The 15,376-nt window shown below is 43.1% G+C and overlaps 1 protein-coding gene across 2 annotated transcripts in view; it reads right to left on the reverse strand.

The window, feature by feature from the left end:
- LOC106561697 (cGMP-inhibited 3',5'-cyclic phosphodiesterase A) overlaps positions 1-15,376 on the reverse strand; it is a 222,721-nt gene that overhangs the window by 62,213 nt on the left and 145,132 nt on the right. The gene's annotated exons all lie outside the window — the stretch shown is intronic.

A 15,376-nucleotide genomic window follows, 5' to 3' on the forward strand; every position in this document is an offset into this window, starting at 1 on the left:
TCAGGAGCACGTATGCACACACACACACACACACACACACACGGCAGAAACACACACACTCCTCAGGCGCTATACTACACCGTTAAAGGATCCCCTGCTCCCAGCAGAGTGCAACATCATTAGCAGCAATGCTAGTGCTAATAGTAGTTGGTAAGAATAGTTGAAGGACTGTATTTCAAACAGTATGAATGTATTTCAAACAGTATGAATGTATTTCAAACAGTATGAATGTATTTCAAACAGTATGAATGTATTTCAAACAGTATGAATGTGTTTCAAACAGTATGAATGTATTTCAAACAGTCATTTAAACATTTGGACAGATCATTTGTCAAATTCGGCTTAAAAACATACGCTATATTCAGCTGGACAGAAATTGATGGAAAGTTAATTAATATTAAGCTCAATAGGAATCCCTGATATGGGATGTGGCCTTTGACCTATAACCCTTTGTGCCTGCGGACCCCTAGTCTGTTTTCACACCGTCTACCCCTACAGCTCTGACGTTTTGACGTCACGCTGTGTGTGTGTGTGTGTGTGTGTGTGTGTGTGTGTGTGTGTGTGTGTGTGTGTGTGTGTGTGTGTGTGTGTGTGTGTGAGTGTGTGTGTGTTAGTTAGTTATGCGCGGGTCAGCTGTTTGTTCACACGCATTTTGCTAATTGCTAATAATCTATCCACAACCGCCTGAATATATATGGATAAGTTAAAATCTGAGGCTCACGCCCGACCCTAACCCGCAAATAGAAAATATGCTGTACAGTGTGAGATGGACGGAGTGATTTTTTTGATAGGCTTATATTTCTGCTTCTAATTTCTGACATTTTGATAGGTTTATATTTCTGCTTCTAATTTCTGACATTTTGATAGGCTATTTGTAAACCCTTGCTCACCAGATCAATTTCATAAATCAATAGAATGAATGCTTCAATATAGTTGAAATAGGTAAAGTTTTCTATTTCATCTCTGCTTCTCTTGCGCAGCAAAGATGTTTAGGGGCCGGGGAGAAAATGCAATAACTAAAAAAAAAAAACAGGAAAGATTTTCAATGTAATTTGGTGTATTTTATGTGGTGTCAGCTTTATACACTCAACAAAAATATAAACACAACAGGGCCCTATGTGATATAATGAGCTGAAATAAAAGATCCCATAAATGTTCCATACGCAAAAAAAAAATATTTATCTAAAATGTTGTGCACAAATTTGTAGTCATCCCCGCTAGTGACAAGATAATCCTTCCACCTGACAGGTGTGGCATATCAAGAAGCTGATTAAACAGCATGATCATTACACAGGCAGACAGCTGTTGCCAATTTCTCTACCATAAGTCGCTTGCAACGGCGTTTTAGAGAATTTGGCAGTACGTCCAACCGGTCTCACAATCGCAAACCAAGCGTAACCACGCCAGCACAGGATCTCCACAGGACCTCCACATCCAGCTTCTTCGCCTGCAGGATCATCTGAGACCAGTCACCTGATGAAACTGTGGGTTTACACAACCAAAGAACTTCAGCACAAACTGTCAGAAACTGTCCCAGGGAACCTCAGCTTTCTTTTACATTTTTTATTTATTTAACCTTTATTTAACCAGGTAGGCAAGTTGAGAACAAGTTCTCATTTACAACTGCGACCTGGCCAAGATAAAGCAAAGCAGTTCGACACATACAACAACACAGAGTTACACATGGAATAAACAAAACATACAGTCAATAATACAGTAGAACAAAAGAAAACAAAAAGTCTATATACAGTGAGTGCAAATGAGGTAAGTTAAGGGAGTTAAGGCAATAAATAGGCCATAGTGGCATACTTGTCGTCCTCACCAAGGTCTTGACCTGACTGCAGTTCAGTGTCGTAACCGACTTCTGTGGGCAAAAGCTCACCTTTGATGGCCACAGGCTCGCTGGAGAAGCGTGCTCTTTAGGGATGAATCCCAGTTTCAAATGTACCGGGCAGATGGCAGACATGGGGCGTCGTATGGCGTCGTGTGGGCGAGCGGTTTGCTGATGTCAACACTGAACAGAGAGCCCCATGGTGGCGGTGGGGTTATGGTATGGGCAGACATTGGCTACAGACAACGAACACAATTGCATTTTACCGTGATGAGATCCTGAGGCCCATTGTCGTGCCATTCATCCGCCGCCATCACCTCATGTTTCAGGATGATAATGCACGGCCCCATGTCGCAAGGATCTGTACACAATTCCTGGAAGCTGAAAATGTCCCAGTTCTTCCATGACCTGCATCCTCACCAGACATGTCAACCACTGAGCAAGTTTGAGATTCTTTGCATCAACGTGTACGACAGCGTGTTCCAGTTCCCGCCAATATCCAGCAACTTCGCTCAGCCATTGAAGAGGAGTGGGACAACATTCCACAGGCCACAATCTACAGCCTGATCATCTATATGCGAAGGAGATGTGTCAAAGGCAAATGGTGGTCTCACCAGATACTGACTTGTTTTCTGATCCACGTCCCTATTTTCCATTTAACCTATCTGAACTGTAGTCGTTCAAGTTGCTTTGACGTGCAAATGTTGAAGTCCCAGTCTTACAACAGTCGGATTTGTAGGCTATATCGTCTCACAATCATCACACATAACCAAACTGCCATCATCTTCTATTGTACCACTTCACCAAATCTTTTCCAAACAGACTACTGTTCTGGTCCTCTCTTCTATAACATACTGTTCTGGTCCTCTCTTCGACAACATACTGTTCTGGTCCTCTCTTCTATAACATCAGACTACTGTTCTGGTCCTCTCTTCCATAACATCAGACTACTGTTCTGGTCCTCTCTTCTATAACATACTGTTCTGGTCCTCTCTTCTATAACATCAGACTACTGTTCTGGTCCTCTCTTCCATAACATCAGACTACTGTTCTGGTCCTCTCTTCTATAACATACTGTTCTGGTCCTCTCTTCTATAACATCAGACTACTGTTCTGGTCCTCTCTTCTATAACATACTGTTCTGGTCCTCTCTTCTATAACAGACTACTGTTCTGGTCCTCTCTTCTATAACATCAGACTACTGTTCTGGTCCTCTCTTCTACAATATACTGTTCTGGTCCTCTCTTCTATAACATGAGACTACTGTTCTGGTCCTCTCTTCTATAACATCAGACTACTGTTCTGGTCCTCTCTTCCACAATATACTGTTCTGGTCCTCTCTTCCACAATATACTGTTCTGGTCCTCTCTTCTATAACATTAGACTACTGTTCTGGTCCTCTCTTCTATAACATCAGACTACTGTTCTGGTCCTCTCTTCTACAATATACTGTTCTGGTCCTCTCTTCCACAATATACTGTTCTGGTCCTCTCTACTATAACATCAGACCACTGTTCTGGTCCTCTCTTCTATAACATCAGACTACTGTTCTGGTCCTCTCTTCTATAACAGACTACTGTTCTGGTCCTCTCTTCCACAACATCAGACTACTGTTCTGGTCCTCTGTTCTATAACATCAGACTACTGTTCTGGTCCTCTCTTCTATAACATTAGACTACTGATCTGGTCCTCTCTTCTATAACATCAGACTACTGTTCTGGTCCTCTCTTCTATAACATCAGACTACTGTTCTGGTCCTCTCTTCTATAACATTAGACTACTGTTCTGGTCCTCTCTTCTATAACATTAGACTACTGTTCTGGTCCTCTCTTCTATAACATACTGTTCTGGTCCTCTCTTCTATAACATCAGACTACTGTTCTGGTCCTCTCTTCTATAACATACTGTTCTGGTCCTCTCTTCTATAACATACTGTTCTGGTCCTCTCTTCTATAACATACTGTTCTGGTCCTCTCTTCTATAACATCAGACTACTGTTCTGGTCCTCTCTTCTATAACAGACTACTGTTCTGGTCCTCTCTTCCACAACATCAGACTACTGTTCTGGTCCTCTGTTCTATAACATCAGACTACTGTTCTGGTCCTCTCTTCTATAACATCAGACTACTGATCTGGTCCTCTCTTCTATAACATCAGACTACTGTTCTGGTCCTCTCTTCTATAACATCAGACTACTGTTCTGGTCCTCTCTTCTATAACATTAGACTACTGTTCTGGTCCTCTCTTCTATAACATTAGACTACTGTTCTGGTCCTCTCTTCTATAACATACTGTTCTGGTCCTCTCTTCTATAACATCAGACTACTGTTCTGGTCCTCTCTTCTATAACATCAGACTACTGTTCTGGTCCTCTCTTCTATAACATCAGACTACTGTTCTGGTCCTCTCTTCTATAACAGACTACTGTTCTGGTCCTCTCTTCTATAACATCAGACTACTGATCTGGTCCTCTCTTCTATAACATACTGTTCTGGTCCTCTCTTCTATAACATACTGTTCTGGTCCTCTCTTCTATAACATACTGTTCTGGTCCTCTCTTCTATAACAGACTACTGTTCTGGTCCTCTCTTCTATAACATCAGACTACTGTTCTGGTCCTCTCTTCTATAACATACTGTTCTGGTCCTCTCTTCTATAACAGACTACTGTTCTGGTCCTCTCTTCTACAACATCAGACGACTGTTCTGGTCCTCTCTTCTATAACATACTGTTCTGGTCCTCTCTTCTATAACATACTGTTCTGGTCCTCTCTTCTATAACATACTGTTCTGGTCCTCTCTTCTATAACAGACTACTGTTCTGGTCCTCTCTTCTATAACATTAGACTACTGTTCTGGTCCTCTCTTCTATAACATCAGACTACTGTTCTGGTCCTCTCTTCTACAACATCAGACTACTGTTCTGGTCCTCTCTTCTATAACATCAGACTACTGTTCTGGTCCTCTCTTCTAAAATATACTGTTCTGGTCCTCTCTTCTATAACATCAGACTACTGTTCTGGTCCTCTCTTCTATAACATACTGTTCTGGTTCTCTCTTCTATAACATCAGACTACTGTTCTGGTCCTCTCTTCTACAACATACTGTTCTGGTCCTCTATTCTATAACATCAGACTACTGTTCTGGTCCTCTCTTCTATAACAGACTACTGTTCTGGTCCTCTCTTCTATGACATTAGACTACTGTTCTGGTCCTCTCTTCTATAACAGACTACTGTTCTGGTCCTCTGTTCTATAACATCAGACTACTGTTCTGGTCCTCTGTTCTACAACATCAGACTACTGTTCTGGTCCTCTCTTCTATAACATTAGACTACTGATCTGGTCCTCTCTTCTACAACATCAGACTACTGTTTTGGTCCTCTCTTCTACAACATCAGACTACTGTTCTGGTCCTCTATTCTATAACTTCAGACTAATGTTCTGGTCCTCTATTCTATAACATCAGACTACTGTTCTGGTCCTCTCTTCTATGACATTAGACTACTGTTCTGGTTCTCTCTTCTATGACATTAGCCTACTGTTCTGGTCCTCTATTCTATAACATCAGACTAATGTTCTGGTCCTCTCTTCTATAACATCAGACGACTGTTCTGGTCCTCTCTTCTATAACATCAGACTACTGTTCTGGTCCTCTCTTCTATAACAGACTACTGTTCTGGTCCTCTCTTCTATAACAGACTACTGTTCTGGTCCTCTCTTCTATAACATTAGACTACTGTTCTGGTCCTCTCTTCTATAACAGACTACTGTTCTGGTCCTCTCTTCTATAACATTAGACTACTGTTCTGGTCCTCTCTTCTATAACATACTGTTCTGGTCCTCTCTTCTATAACATTAGACTACTGTTCTGGTCCTCTCTTCTATAACATCAGACTACTGTTCTGGTCCTCTCTTCTATAACATCAGAGTACTGTTCTGGTCCTCTCTTCTATAACATTAGACTACTGTTCTGGTCCTCTCTTCTATAACATACTGTTCTGGTCCTCTCTTCTATAACTTCAGACTACTGTTCTGGTCCTCTCTTCTATAACATACTGTTCTGGTCCTCTCTTCTATAACATTAGACGACTGTTCTGGTCCTCTGTTCTATAACATCAGACTACTGTTCTGGTCCTCTCTTCTATAACATCAGACTACTGTTCTGGTCCTCTCTTCTATAACATCAGACTACTGTTCTGGTCCTCTCTTCTATAACATCAGACTACTGTTCTGGTCCTCTCTTCTATAACATCAGACTACTGTTCTGGTCCTCTCTTCTATAACATACTGTTCTGGTCCTCTCTTCTATAACAGACTACTGTTCTGGTCCTCTCTTCTATAACAGACTACTGTTCTGGTCCTCTCTTCTATAACATCAGACTACTGTTCTGGTCCTCTCTTCTATAACATTAGACTACTGTTCTGGTCCTCTGTTCTATAACATCAGACTACTGTTCTGGTCCTCTCTTCTATAACATCAGACTACTGTTCTGGTCCTCTCTTCTATAACATCAGAGTACTGTTCTGGTCCTCTCTTCTATAACAGACTACTGTTCTGGTCCTCTCTTCTATAACATCAGACTACTGTTCTGGTCCTCTCTTCTATAACATTAGACTACTGTTCTGGTCCTCTCTTCTATAACATACTGTTCTGGTCCTCTCTTCTATAACAGACTACTGTTCTGGTCCTCTCTTCTATAACATCAGACTACTGTTCTGGTCCTCTCTTCTATAACATCAGAGTACTGTTCTGGTCCTCTCTTCTATAACATTAGACTACTGTTCTGGTCCTCTCTTCTATAACATACTGTTCTGGTCCTCTCTTCTATAACTTCAGACTACTGTTCTGGTCCTCTCTTCTATAACATACTGTTCTGGTCCTCTCTTCTATAACATTAGACTACTGTTCTGGTCCTCTGTTCTATAACATCAGACTACTGTTCTGGTCCTCTCTTCTATAACATCAGACTACTGTTCTGGTCCTCTCTTCTATAACATCAGAGTACTGTTCTGGTCCTCTCTTCTATAACAGACTACTGTTCTGGTCCTCTCTTCTATAACATCAGACTACTGTTCTGGTCCTCTCTTCTATAACATCAGACTACTGTTCTGGTCCTCTCTTCTATAACATCAGACTACTGTTCTGGTCCTCTCTTCTATAACATACTGTTCTGGTCCTCTCTTCTATAACAGACTACTGTTCTGGTCCTCTCTTCTATAACATCAGACTACTGTTCTGGTCCTCTCTTCTATAACATTAGACTACTGTTCTGGTCCGTCTATTGAATTAAACTCTGATATTGTCTTTTTCGCTCAGTGGAGAAGGTAAACTTTTTCTACTGAAGTTCCCAAAAGCAATTTGCAGACTGAGTGTATTATTACACGAAATAGTTAGACCCTATAGAGTTAGATCCTATAGAGTTAGACCCTGTACAGTTAGACCCTGTACAGTTAGACCCTACAGTTAGACCCTATACAGTTAGACCCTATACAGTTAGACCCTATACAGTTAGACCCTTTACAGTTAGACCCTGTACAGTTAGACCCTATACAGTTAGACCCTTTACAGTTAGACCCTTTACAATTAGACACTGTACAGTTATACCCTGTACAATTCGACCCTATACAGTTAAACCCTACCATTGACTATACAGTTAGACCCTACAGTTAGACCCTTTACCGTTAGACACTACAGTTAGACCCTTTACAGTTAGACCCTGTACATTTAGACACTACAGTTAGACCCTCTACAGTTAGACCCTCTACAGTTAGACCCTGTACTGTTAGACCCTGTACAGTTAGACCCTGTACAGTTAGACCCTGTACAGTTAGACCCTTTACAGTTAGACCCTTTACAGTTAGACCCTATACAGTTAGACCCTACAGTTAGACACTACAGTTAGACCCTCTACAGTTAGACCCTCTACAGTTAGACCCTGTACAGTTAGACCCTTTACCGTTAGACACTACAGTTAGACCCTCTACAGTTTGACTCTGTACAGTTAGACCATATACAGTTAGACCCTGTACAGTTAGACCCTATACAGTTAGACCCTGTACAGTTAGACCCTATACAGTTAGACCCTATACAGTTAGACCCTTTACCGTTAGACCCTTTACCGTTAGACCCTGTACCGTTAGACCCTGTACAGTTAGACCCTCTACAGTTAGACCCTATACAGTTATACCCTATACAGTTAGACCCTTTACAGTTAGACACTGTACAGTTAGACCCTGTACAATTAGACCCTGTACAGTTAAACCCTACCGTTGACTGTACAGTTAGACCGTACAGTTAGACCCTATACAGTTAGACACTTTACAGTTAGACCCAATAGAGTTAGACCCTACACAGTTAGACCCAGTACAGTTAGACCCTGTACAGTTAGACCGTGTACAGTTAGACCCTGTACAGTTAGACCCTGTACAGTTAGACCCTTTACCGTTAGACCCTGTACAGTTAGACCCTATACAGTTAGACCCTATACAGTTAGACACCTACAGTTAGAACCTATACAGATAGACCCTTTACCGTTAGACCCTATACAGTTAGACCCTGTACAGACCCTGTACAGTTAGACCCTGTACAGACCCTGTACAGACCCTGTACAGTTAAATCCTCTACAGTTAGACCCTCTACAGTTAGACCCTTTACCGTTAGACCCTGTACAGTTAGACCCTGTACAGTTAGACCCTTTACCGTTAGACCCTATACAGTTAGACCCTGTACAGTTAGACCCTATACAGTTAGACCCTGTACAGTTAGACCCTATACAGTTAGACCCTGTACAGCTAGACCCTATACAGCTAGACCCTCTACAGTTAGACCCTATACAGTTAGACCCTATACAGTTAGACCCCATACAGTTAGACCCTGTACAGTTAGACCCTGTACAGTTAGACCCTTTACCGTTAGACCCTATACAGTTAGACCCTGTAAAGTTAGACCCTCTACAGTTAGACCCTGTACAGACCCTGTACAGTTAGACCCTGTACAGACCCTGTACAGTTAAACCCTATACAGTTAGACCCTGTACAGTTAGACCCTGTACAGTTAGACCCTGTACAGTTAGACCCTATACAGTTAGACCCTGTACAGACCCTGTACAGTTAAACCCTGTACAGTTAGACCCTCTACAGTTAGACCCTGTACAGACCCTGTACAGTTAGACCCTGTACAGACCCTGTACAGTTAAACCCTGTACAGTTAGACCCTCTACAGTTAGACCCTGTACAGTTAGACCCTAAAGCTGAGGCTGTCTACACTCTACCACCAGATCAATTTAATGAAAGTAAAACCTCAATGTAGCCAATAGATATGAATTGCATTGTTTTCTCTCTATTCAACCTGCCCGGCCCGCCATTCATCCACACAATATTCTATGACCCTAAACCCGCACGCGTCGCAGATATAACCACGGGGACTGAGGGTTTTGATTCAACCCATGCATCACTAGTGTGTGTGAAAGAGCACGTGAGTGAATGAGTGAGTGAGTTCTTGTGTGAGCATGAGGAAGGACGGGCCGTTGTTTTGCAACAAGTGAAAAGCTAAAAATTCACCACCTCAACTGCAGTACTGACTCAATGTGCAGGGGTACGAGGTAATAACTTGGATATATACACAGGGTACCAGTACTGAGTCAATGTGCAGGGGTACGAGGTAATAACTTGGATATATACACGGGGTACCAGTACTGAGTCAATGTGCAGGGGTACGAGGTAATAACTTGGATACATACACAGGGTACCAGTACTGAGTCAATGTGCAGGGGTACGAGGTAATAACTTGGATATATACACAGGGTACCAGTACTGAGTCAATGTGCAGGGGTACGAGGTAATAACTTGACTATATACACAGGGTACCAGTACTGAGTCAATGTGCAGGGGTACGAGGTAATAACTTGACTATATACACGGGGTACCAGTACTGAGTCAATGTGCAGGGGTACGAGGTAATAACTTGGATATATACACAGGGTACCAGTACTGAGTCAATGTGCAGGGGTACGAGGTAATAACTTGGATATATACACAGGGTACCAGTACTGAGTCAATGTGCAGGGGTACGAGGTAATAACTTGGATATATACAGAGGGTATCAGTACTGAGTCAATGTGCAGGGGTACGAGGTAATAACTTGGATATATACACAGGGTACCAGTACTGAGTCAATGTGCAGGGGTACGAGGTAATAACTTGGATATATACACAGGGTACCAGTACTGAGTCAATGTGCAGGGGTACGAGGTAATAACTTGGATATATACACAGGGTACCAGTACTGAGTCAATGTGCAGGGGTACGAGGTAATAACTTGGATATATACACAGGGTACCAGTACTGAGTCAATGTGCAGGGGTACGAGGTAATAACTTGGATATATACACAGGGTAGCAGTACTGAGTCAATGTGCAGGGGTACGAGGTAATAACTTGGATATATACACAGGGTACCAGTACTGAGTCAATGTGCAGGAATATGAGGTAATAACTTGGATATATACACGGGGTACCAGTACTGAGTCAATGTGCAGGGGTACGAGGTAATAACTTGGATATATACACAGGGTACCAGTACTGAGTCAATGTGCAGGGGTACGAGGTAATAACTTGGATATATATACAGGGTACCAGTACTGAGTCAATGTGCAGGGGTACGAGGTAATAACTTGGATATATACACGGGGTACCAGTACTGAGTCAATGTGCAGGGGTACGAGGTAATAACTTGGCTATATATACAGGGTACCAGTACTGAGTCAATGTGCAGGGGTATGAGGTAATAACTTGGCTATATACATGGGGTACCAGTACTGAGTCAATGTGCAGGGGTATGAGGTAATAACTTGGACATTTACAGGGTACCAGTACTGAGTCAATGTGCAGGGGTATGAGGTAATAACTTGGACATTTACAGGGTACCAGTACTGAGTCAATGTGCAGGGGTATGAGGTAATAACTTGGCTTTATACATGTGGTATCAGTACTGAGTCAATGTGCAGGGGTATGAGGTTATAACTTTGATATATACACAGGGTACCAGTACAGAGTCAATGTGCAGGGGGGTATGAGGTAATAACTTGGCTATATATACAGGGTACCAGTACAGAGTCCTTGTGCAGGAGTACGAGGTCATTGCGGTAGATATGTACATATAGGTAGGGATAACGTGACTCGGCAACAGGAGCATTCACTGTGACATCAGCTAGCTGGCAGGCATACTAAATGATTCTGTTTATATTGGCAACATGGCCACGTGTTGACCTTATAGTCTTCACAACAGGTGTGTGTAAAGGGCTTCAGTTCTGTTTGTGGAAACAGAGGTATGTTTTGATTGGCAATCATTTTAATCGTTCACATTCACCAACGTTTCAGAACTGTGGGACAGAAAGGAAAGTGTTTTGTGTGGGTGGGAACCAGCGGAGGCTGCTGAGGGGAGGACGGCTCATAGTAATGGCTGGAACGGAACAAATAGAACGGCATGTTTGATATATTTGATACCATTCCATTGATTCCGTTCCAGCCATTACTATAAACCCATCCTCCCCTATTAAGGAACCACCAACCTCCTGTGGTGGGAACATGACACTTTACTGCAGCACTATCCTCTCTATTTAGAAACAACTGCCTCTCTTCTTCGATCTCTCTCCTCTCCCATCCTCACACCTCTCCTCCCCTCTTTTCCCTTCCATCCCCTCACCTCCCCTTCCCTCCCCTCCCCTATCCTCTCCTCTCCCCTCTCCTATCATTCCTCTCCTCTCCCCTCTCCTCCTCTCCTATCATTCTGCTCCTCTCCTTTCCTCACCTCCGATCCTCTCATTCCAACCCCTCTCCTCCTCTCCTCTCCTCCTCTCTTATCATCCCCTCTCCTCTCCTCTCCCCTCCCTTATCATCCCCTCTCCTCTCCCCTCCCTCCCTCCCTCCCTCCCTCCCTCCCTCCCTCCCTCCCTCCCTCCCTCCCTCCCTCCCTCCCTCCCTCCTCTCCTCATCTCTCCCCTCCCCTCTCCTCCTCTCCTATCATTCCTCTCCTCTCCTCTCATTCCTCTCCGTTCCTCTCCTCTCCTATCATTCCTCTCCTCTCCTATCAATCCTCTCCTTTCCTCTCCTACCATTCCTCTCCTCTCCTATCATTCCACCCCCTCTCCCCTCCAGTCCTGTCCTCCTCCTGTCCTCCTCTCCTACTCCTCCCCTCCTCTCATATCATCCCATCCACTCCCCTCCTCTCCTCACCTCTCATCTCCTCCTAGAAGTGAGCTGAACAAGACAAGACACATATTTGTGAAGAGGGAAGCGTTTCCAGAGAACAGCTGGCTGGACAGATTCTCTCTTCACCCTCAGGGGGTTGTTGGCTCGCTCTCTCTCTCTCTGTCTCTCTCTCACACACACACACACACACACACACACACACACACACACACACACACACACACACACACACACACACACACACACACACACACACACACACACACACACACACACACACACACACACACACGAAGACACACATAAACACACCGACACACATGCACACGCAAGCACACACACTCACACACCGACACACACACAGCGAAAGGAGAGGGAAAATACATTACCATACCACAGGAGGATGCCAGTGATGAAGTCCAGTCCAACAACAGAGCAGAGACAAACCCTGAGACAGTATCATGGTGATGATAATGTTATTGTGTATTTTGCACTGGGACAACTATTAATGCCAAAAAAGACTGTGGTGCAACCAGACTCATGCAGTCCAGGTGCACATTGGGTAAGATTGTACATGTTGTCTGTGTTGGGTATTCTTGAATTCTTGCTCTTCCACATAACCTCCAGGACCTGTATGTATCTATCCTCTCAGAGTAGGGCTGATTCAGGATCAGTTTTGCCTAGATTCTAAAAGAATTGACAGGTGGGACTTGATCCTACAGTACATCAGCACTCCTACTCTGAGAAGCTTCATGACAACTTGACTATCCTTCTCTGGTTCACATGTCTAATTGGCTATGTCTCACCTTTGTGATTTATGTCTGTAAATGAAAGCGCTTCGACAAATGCGATGTATTATTATTCATATTATAATATGGGGGGAGACAGTGGACATATTTAGAACTGTTCTTAAAACACACCTTTTTAGCTTTGCTTTTCCTTAAGGTGCTTTTTTAGTCTTTCAGTTTAGTACAGATCAGGGTTGGGTTATAAAAAAATATCAGAAACTTTAAACATCCCATGGAGCACCATTAAATCCATTATTTAAAAAATGTAAAGAATATGGCATCACAACAAACCTGCCAAGAGAGGGCCGCCCACCAAAACTCATGGACCAGGCAAGGAGGGCATTAATCAGAGATGAACAAAGAGACCAAAGATAACCCTGAAGGAGCTGCAAAGCTCCACAGAGGAGATTGGAGTATCTATCCATAGGACCACTTTAAGTCGTACACTCCACAGAGCTGGGCTTTATGGAAGAGTGTCCAGAAAAAAAAGCCATTGGTGTTCGCCAAAAGGCATGTGGAAGATCCCCCAAACATATGGAAGAAGGTACTGTGGTCAGATGAGACCATCAAGGAAAACGCTATGTCTGGCACAAACCCAACACCTCTCATCACCCCGAGAACACCATCCCCACAGTAAAGCGTGGTGGTGGCAGCATCATGCTATGGGGATGTTTTTCATCGGCAGGGACTGGGAAACTGGTCAGTATTGAAGGAATGATGGATGGCACAAAAAATGGGGACATTTTTGAGGGAAACCTGTTTCAGTCTTCCAGAGATTTGAGACTGGGATGGAGGTTTACCTTCCAGCAGGACAATGACCCTAAGCATACTGCTAAAGCAACACTCGAGTGGTTTAAGGGGAAATATTTAAATATCTTGGAATGGTCTAGTCAAAGCCCAGACCTCAATCCATTTGAGGATCTGTGGTATGACTTAAAGATTGCTTTACACCAGCGGAACCCATCCAACTTGAAGGAGCTGGAGCAGTTTTGCCTTGAAGAATGGGCAAAGATCACAGTGGCTAGATGTGCCAAGCTTATAGAGACATACCCCAAGAGACTTGCAGCTATAATTGCTGCAAAATGTGGCTCTACAAAGTATTGACTTTGGGGCAGGGTAAATAGTTATGCACGTTCAAGTTTTCCGTTTTTTTGTCTTATTTCTTGTTTGTTTCACAATAACAAATATTTTGCCTCTTCAAAGTGGCAGGCATGTTGTGTAACTCAAATGATACAAACCCCCCCAAAAATCTATTGTAATTCAAGGTTGTAATGCAACAAAATAGGAAAAATCCAAGGGGGGTGAATACTTTCGCAAGCCACTGTACAGAGGCCCATTATCAGCAAACATCACTCCTGTGTTCCAATGGCACGTTGTGTTAGATAATCCAAGTTTATCTTTTTAAAAGGCTAATTGATCATTAGAAAACCCTTTTGCAATTATGTTAGCACAGCTGAAAACTGTTGTGCTTATTAATGAAGCAATACAACTGGCCTTCTTTAGACTAGTTGAGTATCTGGAGCATCAGCATTTGTGGATTTGATTACAGGCTCAAAATGGCCAGAAACAAAGAACTTTCTTCTGAAACTCGTCAGTCTATACTTGTTCTGAGAAATGAAGGCCATTCCATGTGAGAAACTGAAGATCTCGTACAACGCTGTGTACTACTCCCTTCACAGAACAGCGCAACCTGGCTCTAACCATAATAGAAAGAGGAGTGGGAGGCCCCAGTGCACAACTGAGCAAGAAGACATATACCATAGAGTGTCTAGTTTGAGAAACAGATGCCTTACAAGTCCTCAACTGGCAGCTTCATTAAATAGTACCCACAAAACACCCGTCTCAACGTCAACAGTGAAGAGGCGACTCTGGGATGTTGGCCTTGTAGGCAGTTGCAAAGAAAAAGCCATATCTCAGACTGGCCAATAAAAATAAAAGATTAAGATGGGCAAAAGAACACAGACACTGGACAGAGGAAGATTGGAAAAAAGTGTTATGGACAGACGAATCTAAGTTTTAGGTGTTCTGATCACAAAGAAGAACATTTGTGAGTTGCAGAAAAAATGAAAAGATGCTGGAGGACTGCTTGACGCAGTCTGTCAAGCATGGTGGAGGCAATGTGATGGTCTGGGGGTGCTTTGGTGATGGTAAAGGGGGAGATTTGTACGGGGTAAAAGGGATCTTGAAGAAAGAAGGCTATCACTCCATTTTGAAACGCCACGCCATACCCTGTGGACGGTGCTTAACTGGAGACAATTTCCTCCTACAACAGGACAATGACCCAAAGCACAGCTCCAAACTATGCAATTACTAGGGAAGAAGCAGTCAGCTGGTATTCTGTGTATAATGGGATGGCTAGCACAGCCAATCTAGAAAAAAGAAACGCACACCTTTAAAGGCGAGGTGCTGGCTAGCGGAGTAGAACACTAGAAAATAAAGGAAAGCCGCACACTCTAAGAGCTCAGATGCAAAAATTTAATCACCAACGTTTCGACAGCGAAGCTGTCTTCATCAGGGTATCATCAAACACTGCGAGATGAGTCATTTA

Source organism: Salmo salar, chromosome ssa10 (assembly GCF_905237065.1).
Source record: "Salmo salar chromosome ssa10, Ssal_v3.1, whole genome shotgun sequence".
NCBI classification, from domain to species: Eukaryota; Metazoa; Chordata; class Actinopteri; order Salmoniformes; family Salmonidae; genus Salmo; species Salmo salar.